Source organism: Bos mutus, chromosome 14, assembly GCF_027580195.1.
Source record: "Bos mutus isolate GX-2022 chromosome 14, NWIPB_WYAK_1.1, whole genome shotgun sequence".
Taxonomy (NCBI): Eukaryota; Metazoa; Chordata; class Mammalia; order Artiodactyla; family Bovidae; genus Bos; species Bos mutus.
This window is the reverse complement of record NC_091630.1, coordinates 65,153,903-65,163,144: the sequence shown is the minus strand read 5'-3', so window position 1 is coordinate 65,163,144 and position 9,242 is coordinate 65,153,903.

Genomic DNA, 9,242 nt, shown 5'->3' with positions numbered 1-9,242 from the left:
GGTATAGCTGCCCACATTCAGATGATAAATATAATGAGATAGAGCAAAAATTCCATGTTGCACTTCTGTCTCCCTAGCATCTAGGTTGATTGAAATCAACGAATTTCCTCTCCATTTCCTCTAGCTCCTGCTAGAGGTCATCCATGCATATCTGAGAAAACACCTGTATTTATTCTCCTCTCCTCCCTCTGACATAAATGGAGGCATAACATACAAGCTGGTCTTACTTTTTTTCACTTAGCAGTATGCTGCGGAGATTTATATCCTATACATGCCTACATATCTCTTCCGTATCCCTGCAGACACAGCTCACTTTAAATACTTTTTTATGCTTGGTGAGTATTTTACCATCTGCGTATTCCACAATTTATTTAACCATTCCTCAATGATAGACATTTGGGTTGCTTCCAAGTGGGCTTCCCTGGTGGCCCAGATTGTGAAGAATCCACCTGCAATGCAGGAGACCTGGGTTCAATCCCTGGGTTGGGAAGATCCCCTGGAAAAGGGAATGGTTACCCACGTCACTATTATTGCCTGGAGAATTCCATGGATAGAGGAGCCTGGTGGGCTACAGTCCATGGAGTGGCAAAGAGTTGGACATGACTGAGCAACTACTTTTTTATAGTCCACAATTTATTTAACCATTCCACAGTGATAGACATTTGGGTTACTTCCAAGTTTTTGCCGTTACAAATACTGAGTAACTTTGTAAATATGTCCATTCCCACATGTGCAAGTATATCTGAAGGATGAAATTCTAGAAGTGGAACTGCTGGGATAAAAGGTATGCTGCAGTTTTTAAAAAGTCTGTCTTTTCAGTGCTTTAGTCCAAATGTACAGAAATGCCTCAGATGATGGAAATATTTGGGTAATATGCTATTTTTTGATTACTTTTTAATTTTTAAGATGAGATATTTCATTTTCAATTCTTGATCAAACTTAAAAAAAATACATTCATAATCTTTACTGTCATGGAAAGGATAAAAGCCCTGTTAATCTCTTTGACCACTGTGAATTTCCAGGGTCTGATATTGATCTTTCTGAATGTCAGAAATCATTGTCTGGTCAGCGATTGGGGTGAATATGGATAACTTTAGCACATAATCAGGGAATTATCATTTAAATAAATCCTTCATATAAAAATGAATAAATAAAATTTTAAAGTCTGTCTGTTTAGAAAGCATGATACGTCGTTTCTAAGGTTCACATTGACCATGACTATGACCATGATTGGCCCATGGTACTGCTGGGCCAGTGTCCTGAGGCGACCTAATGGTGAAGAACTCCCTTTGCAGGAGGACATGAGAATCAGCCCAGTGTATTCTTCCTCCAACATTTACCCTCCATTCTGGCTGCTTAATCCTCCCACTCACACATGTGACCCAGGAAAAGGTACTCTGACCTTTCTGAGTCTCGGGATCGTCACCTGGAAAATTTGGCTAATAATTGTGCCCAACTCTCAGAGTGTTTGAGGGGATTAAACAAACCAATCTATGGATCACAGTAAGTATACCATGTGCGTGCGTGTGTGTGTGTGTGTGTGTGTGTGCACATGCACCTGTGTGTGCTCGGTCACTCAGTTGTGTCCTATTCTTTGTGACCCCATGGATTGTAGCCCGCCAGGCTCCTCTGTCCGCGGAATCCTCCAGGCAAGAATACTGGAGTGGCTTGCCATTTCCTTCTCCAGGGGATCCTCTTGACCCAGGAGAACTCGTATCTCCTGTGTTAGCAGCGGATTCTTTACCATTTTACCACCTGGGATGCCCTAAGTACATGATACATGGAAGCTATTATTACTGTTAACTTTGGGGTCACAAAACCCTAAGGGACTGGAAACGGAAGGGTAAAGCAATGGCTTTGGAAAGGGGCACAGCAATTGTGGTCCTAGCAGACTATGGGTCAGCTTAAGGCCACCTGGTGCCAGGGCTGGGGTTGAGAAGCTGATGCAATCACTCCACAGGATAACCTTTGTCTGTTTCCCAGCTTAGCCAGAGCCAGTTTGGTTAATGGTTAGGTGAGTGGCACTTGCAATGTGGTGAGCATGGAGGGCCTTCCTGCGTACTTGGGACTAGGTATAGCCAATGGGAACACCCTCTAAGAACAGCCTTGTGGCTGCCAAGGCTGGGGGAGGGAAGGATTGGGAGTTGGCGATTAGCAGATGCAAACTATTATATACAGGTTGGATAAGCAATAAAGTCCAACATCTGACATGCATGTGTATGTGCTAAATCAGGACTATATTCAATATCTATGATAAACCCATAATGGAAAATAATATAAAATATATATATGTATAATTAAATTACTTAGCTGTACAGCAGAAATTAACACAGCATTTTAAATCAATTATACTTCAATAAAAAAAAAATCCTCTCCAAGTGAAGGCTTCTAAGGTGGTTATATTTGCTCATTGCCTGGCTCTTGTGGGTGGACAAGTGTGTGGGCCACACCCAAACGACTACATATATGGAACATTTTGAGTAGGCACAAGCTTTAGAGTTGGGCAGGCCTGGGGTCTAGTTCTGCTTCTCTCCTCCCTCCAACCCAACTACCATCCATGTGGGAGATAAAATAAGGACAATGAAAAGCACAAGCTCTGGGTTCAAATCCTCTCTGTGCTGACCCATCAGTAGAACCTGAGACAAACTGTTGGATGCCCCTGGGCCTCAGTTTCCCCACCTGTAAAATGGGGATGATAATCACACAGATCTGTGTGGCTCTCTTGAGGCTGCAGTGAGATAAATGCAACTCAAGTCCTTACCCCAGGGCCTGCAAATACACTTGAAGAAATTGTAGCCACTAGTTTCTAAGCATAGTTTATTGACCACTAATTGTTCTCAGTCCCTTTCCTCTGTAACCACGTCTGAGGATAAAGGCAGAGAAACTTCCGAGCTGTGTACGGTCACCACGCCAGTCTCCTGGGCTGACCCCGAGACGTTTCAATTCGCCCATCCGAGTCACGTGAGCAGAAGACAAAATCCCTGGCGCTGTTTGTGGAGTTTAACCATCAAGATGTCAGCCACGTCTCAGCTGCTGCTCTCCCCTTCTTGGCTTCAGAATATCCGATCTAACGACTTGGCCTGGAATCCTCAGATTTCGCTGTGAGAGTGAAATTTGCAGGCTTTTCCCAGTGGAGCTCTTGCTGGAGATGTTTGCAGGCCAGGAAAATTCTTTCTTCTCTAATGCGAGGCAGATGCCACTTACCTAAAGGATGATGTGATGAGAGAGACACTGTGGTCGGGTTTCTGGGATCTACTCTGTATGCAGAGTGGCTGGGGACATCTGGCCATTCTGCCAGGGTCTCAGTTTAATGTGTGGCCCTGAGTGTCTGTAGTCCGTGGATGTCTGCACAGAGCCTGAGGGTGCTCCGGCGAGGAGGGAGGGTTCTCCTCTTTCTCACCCAGACCTCTGAGGAAAAAGGGAGGGATGGGCAAACCTGAGGCATCCTTCGCTCCACCTGGTACTAGGGGTGGATGGGGCACAGGGCCAACTCTGATGCTTTACTCCAAGGGAGAACTTCCGGTCCATCCACCAAAGCAATGACATTGTGACTGGTGGCAGTTGGCTTTACCTAGCTCAGGTGACCCTGTAACTCTCACTAGCCCTGCCTAATTCACCCCAGGAGAGGCATTGTAGCACTGGGGGAGCTGAGGCAGGTTCAGAGTCTGAATGACTTGGGCTTGAATCCTGGCCCTATCCCTATCTGTCACACAGATAAAACTGTGTGACACTGGGCAAGGTACTTAACCTCTCTGAGTCTCAGTTTTCTCCTCTGCAAAGTGGGGATAATAATATCCACTTTGTAGGTCTGTGTGAAGATCGGAGTGAAATACATGCGAATGGTGTAAATGCAAATAATTCAAGAAATGGAAATGGTTTTTTAAAAATATCTCATGGGATCCTTTAAAGTTGTGACACAAACAAGAAAATCAGCTGAGTGGTTGAGAAGGACAAAAATTGTGATAGGAATAAACTGAAAGCCGTTGACCAAACTGTGTTATGTATCTGAGGTTAACTATTAATTCTCTGCTTTCCTGAACATTGTGCATGTGCTAAGTTGCTTCGGTCGTGTCTGACTCTTTGCAACCCCATGGACTGTGGCCCACCAGGCTCCTCTGTCCATGGGAATTCTCCAGGCAAGAATACAGGAGCCATGCCCTCCTCCAGGGGACCTTCCCAACCAGGGATTGAACCCGTTTCTCTTCTCTCTCCTGTACTGGCAGGCGAGTTCTTTACCACTGAGCCACCTGTGAAGTTCCTGAACCCTGACGAAGCTCATATCCAGGGGATGCCAAAGTAAAATCCATTGTCCTTTTTCTGCTTCTTTACCCTCTTTGCTGTCTCCAAGCTGTTCTGGGCCATCCACTGATCCACTTCCACAAGGTACATTGATCTCTGCTGATTCATGCTGAAACGGTTATTTTCTTGTACCAGAGCTAATGAAAGAATGATCGAGAATTCTTGATCTCCCTGTCTCATAATTCCAAACTTTAAAGAACAGAGCCTTCTCCAACTCCTATCTGCAGCAGCTGCTTATGTTCCTATCAGCAACTGCACAGATCCAAGCAAATGCTGGATGCATGAACGTCCATTCTCCAAAGTCCCTGCTCCAGTGCTCAGGGGATGCTTCCAGAGCACATAAAAAACCCCAGCCCTTTAATCTTGAAATAATTATAGACTCACAGGAAGTTGTAGTGATAATACTGAGAGGACCTTGTCCCCTTCACTCAATTTCAGTGATTACATCTTACTTACCTACAGCGACCAGGAAATTGACATTGTGTGTCAGCGTACAGTGTGTGTGTATTGCTATTCATTGTTTATCACAAGTAGATTTGTGTATGCACCACCACAATCAAGATGTAAGACTGTTCCATCACCACAGTGGTCTCTCCCTCTCTTCCCCTTTGTAATAATCCCCACCCCTGTCCCAACCATCCCTGACCTCTGCAATCACATGGAATCCATTTTCCAAACTGATATACCTTGGAGAATGAAAGGGGATGCCATCAATTATTATGCCAGGTCAGCAGATGTATGCCGGGATGTTTAGTCCCCTAATTAAATGAATTATTTCTGGGCTTTCCTGGTGGTCCAGTGGTTAAGCATCCACCTGCCAGTGCAGGGGACACAGGTTTGATTCCTGGTTGGGGAAGATCTCATACGCTGAGGAGCAGCTAAGCTCATGGGACACCACTACTGAGCCCATGTGCTGCAACTACTGAAACCTGCTTGCCTAGAGCCCGTGCTCTGCCACAAGAGAAGCCACTGCAGTGAGAAGCCCACACACCACAACGAAAAGTAGCCCTCACTTGCCACAACTAGAGAAAGCCCACATGTAGCAATGAAGACCCAGTGCAGCCAATAAATAAAATTTAAAATGTATTATTCCTGTGTGTGTGTGCATGGTTGGGGGTGTGTAGGGAGTGAAACGGGCTTCCCTGGTGGCTCCACAGTAAAGAATCTGCCTGCAATGCAGGAGTTGCAGGTTCCATCCCTGGGTCAGGAAGATCCCTTGGAGGATGTCATGGCAACCCACTCCAGTATTCTTGCCTGGAGAATCCCATGGGTCCTGGTCAGTCCATAGGTCCAGAGGAGCCTGGTGTGTCCATAGTGTCGCTAAGAGTTGGACACAACTGAAGCGACTTAGTATGCACACACACAGGGAGTGAAGCGCTTCCTGAAGCTTTTAAGCTGTATGATGGTAAATCACCCTCCAAGAACCGCCTGTGAGCTTTTGGCCCGTGGGAGTGTCTGGCTCTCCAGTGTGTGTGGCAGCATCTAAGTATTCTGCAGTCATGCCCACTGCCGGACGGACTAGCTTCTGCCCCCTGTAGAGCTGCCAGGAGGGTGGCTTTAAAGATATTTTTTGGTTTGCTTTCTTGTTGTTTTGCATCTACCTCAAGCCACCGCACTCTGCCATCCGCTCCCCTAGAAATCACCTAAGTCACCATGACTCTTCCTTTCTACTGCCTGCCCTGGAGAGGTCAGAGGTTCCCAGATCCTGGCCCAGGTTCTCCTCTCACCCCGTGCACTCTCGCTGGGTCATCTTACCCCCACCCCGGGCCTTTAATAATCAATCACTCATGCTGATGACATCATGCGTGTTGATCTCTCAGGTTCTTACTCTCCAGGGTGACCTGGCCCCCTGCGGCAGGGCTTAGGATCTCCATACACAGTGGCTCTTCTTCCAGCCCCTGCACATTTTGAAATGTAGTTCAAAGTTGTTTTTCTTTGTATTTTCCCCCCTTATCTGGTCTTTTCTGCCTTAACTCAAGTATGGATCTAATGGATAGTTTATATATCTGAGAAGGTTAGTGAACCATAACTATGTTGAAAAATCCTACCAAGTTGCTTTAACTTCTTAACATGATCAGAAAAGACTTACTCTTTGATTTGCTTTTTGCATTTTAAATTGATGCGAGCCCCCAGCAGGTGCTTCGTGTTTGTTTGTTTTTTCCTAAAGACAATGTTCCCTCTATTACCTTCAACCTACTGCTTTCTGCTGTCCTTTCCCAGCCTGTTCCTTCTCAATTTCCCTTCTTGCCTTATTATTGTTATTTTTTTATCTCCTACTATTCTGGTTTTGCTTCCAACACTTGAGTTTTTTTGCTTGTAGCTCTCCAGAATGGCGGCTGGGTTTTTGTTTTTGTTTTGTCTTTGTAACTTTCAGGCTTTCCAGGTCGCACAGTGGTAAAGAATCTGCCTGCCGATGCAGGAGCTGCAGGAGACTTGGGTTCGATCCTTGGGTTGGGAAGATCCCCTGGAGATGGGAAGGGCTACCCACTCCAGTATTCTGGCCTGGAAAATTCCATGGACAGAGGAAGCTGGCAGGTTACAGTCCATGGGTTTCCGAGTCAGACATGACTTTTGGTCCAGAATTTGCTCCAACTGCACATCCACGCAGTTATTTTTAGTTCCATAAATTTTCTTTGTATTTTGTAACTCGAGGAGAGGTGTGTCCAGGTGCACGGATTGCCGCACTGCAGCAAAGGGCCCCATTATCCTGTCTCAGGATAATGCCTTGCACAGGGAAGATGCTTAGGAAAGACGTGTAAAAGCTCTGTGATTTTAAGAAAGTCACTTTCCCCTCTCTGATCATTCTTGATTTCCTTATCTGTAGAATGAGAAAGTGCACAGGGTTGGACTAGATGATCTGTAAAATTTCTTCTACGTCAAGAATACTTTGAAGAAAATATTTATCTCCCTGGCTAGCTCTGCTGCTTCTAGAACTTGTCATCCAGAACTAGTCTATGTCCCTTGTAGCCTAACCAGAGAGCTGTGTAGCAGCTTGTGATACCCAAGTATCTCAGACTTTAATACCACATGCCTTGTCAAAGATAAGATTAAATACCACCACCCCAGGCTAGCAACCAACCACAAAAAACAAAAGGGGGGAAGACAAATACCATATATCACTTATATGTGTGCGGGGAAATAGCACATAGCCAAGATGGCATCAGTCAGGCTCTCTTGCCCCACGCCCTCTCGCTCTCTTGCCCTCTCCCCTCCCCCCCCCACCCCCGCGCCCTCTCGCCCCGTATCCTGTAAACAATGTAAACAATGATTTTGCATGGTTATGTAACAGCTGAGAGCACAAACAGCACGGCACATGCGGGTCATGATGTACTTGCTTGGCCACCAGCCACTTTTGTTCTGTAGACCTATATGAGCCCCACCTGAGAAACCCCTTTTGCTGCTGTGCCATCCCAGAGAGAAAACACATATCTGCAGTTCCTACACCCCTTCGAGTTTTCTTCCAGCTTCCCCACTTGTGTCTTGCCTACCCTGGGTTCAGCGAATTTGCAAACAGTGAGACAATTGGTGTAGTTGGCAGGATACCCGGCAGGATGCCCAGCAGGTAGGGGAGCCTGAGGCTCTGATGGAAGGTGCAAGCTGGTGGCCACCACTTTGTATGTGGTACCCAGTGGAAGGAAGGCTGGGAGGCAGTGGGCAGGTCACTGGATATTACTGAAGAGGCGTGATAGGCGGTGAGTTCCTGTTTGCGGACAAAGAGATGTGGACTGCCTCTGGCACTTTGGGGTGGATTTTCTTAACCGCCTTGAAGGTGAATATGGACAGTGCCTTCCATGATGCTGTGCAAGTGCCTGAATTGCAGAGACCAGAGGAAGGGCTGGAGTAGTGCGCATGCGTGCTGGAGCAAGAGATGCGTGGCCTCGAGGAGCCCAGCACCTTGGACTGAGGTAATGAGGGATGATGACAGTGGACATTGTGAGGCCGCAGGTCTCCGCTTGTCAGTGAGGCCCCAGCTGTGCAGCAGAAAGTGAAGCGTGAGCAGCCCATGGCCTCTGGGAGGAGGAGCATCCTTAAGGGACCTCCAAAGTGACTGAGTTCACAACGTATTGATCAAATACTCAGGCAGAGTGGGTTGCCTTGGGTAAGAAGTCGCAGCAAAAGCAAGGGGAGCCCTTGGCAACATGGCTTTCGTGACTCTGGGACGCAGGGATGGACAGTATCATTTGTTCTGGAAACGAGATAGAATGGTTAGCCTTTATAACCACTCACCCCTCGTTGAGACAAACGTTGCAGAAGGCTAGGCGACTCATGCAAGGGGTGCACCTCACCAAACATACAGCCTGATGGAATGGATTAACACTCCCATCCACACCACATGGGTGAATGTGGGAGAGCTCCCCGATGCTGTGAGTAATTGGTATACCTATGCCGAGTTGACCCAAGTGGTAAGAGAATTGGACATGAAGCAGTCTATGTTTAACTGAAATACCCGAGGTCCAGATGACCAGCATTTTACTGGTGGCATGCTAGACGCCATTTTGAACAATACCTTGTCTGCCTCATATATACATATATAGGTATAACTGAATCACTTTGCCATACACCTAAAACAGTGTAAATTAACCAAACTTAAAAAAAAAAAAGAGGGAAAAAACACTCACACAGGTGGCACTAACAGTAAAGAACCTGCTTGCCTATGTAGGAGATGTAAGAGATGCAGGTTCAATCCCTGGGTTGGGAAGATCCCCTGGAGAAGGACACGGCAATCCACTCCAGTATTCTTGCCTGGAGAATCCCATGGACAGAGGAGGCTGGCGGGCTACAGTCCATAGGATCTCAAAGAGTCAGACAGTACTGAAGCGACTTAACACACATATGCACACAAACACTCATATCCGTACACACAGGAAATTCCCTGGTGGTCCGGTGGTTAGGACTCTGCTCTTTGACTGCAAGGGCCTGGGTTCAATCCCTGGTTGGGGAAC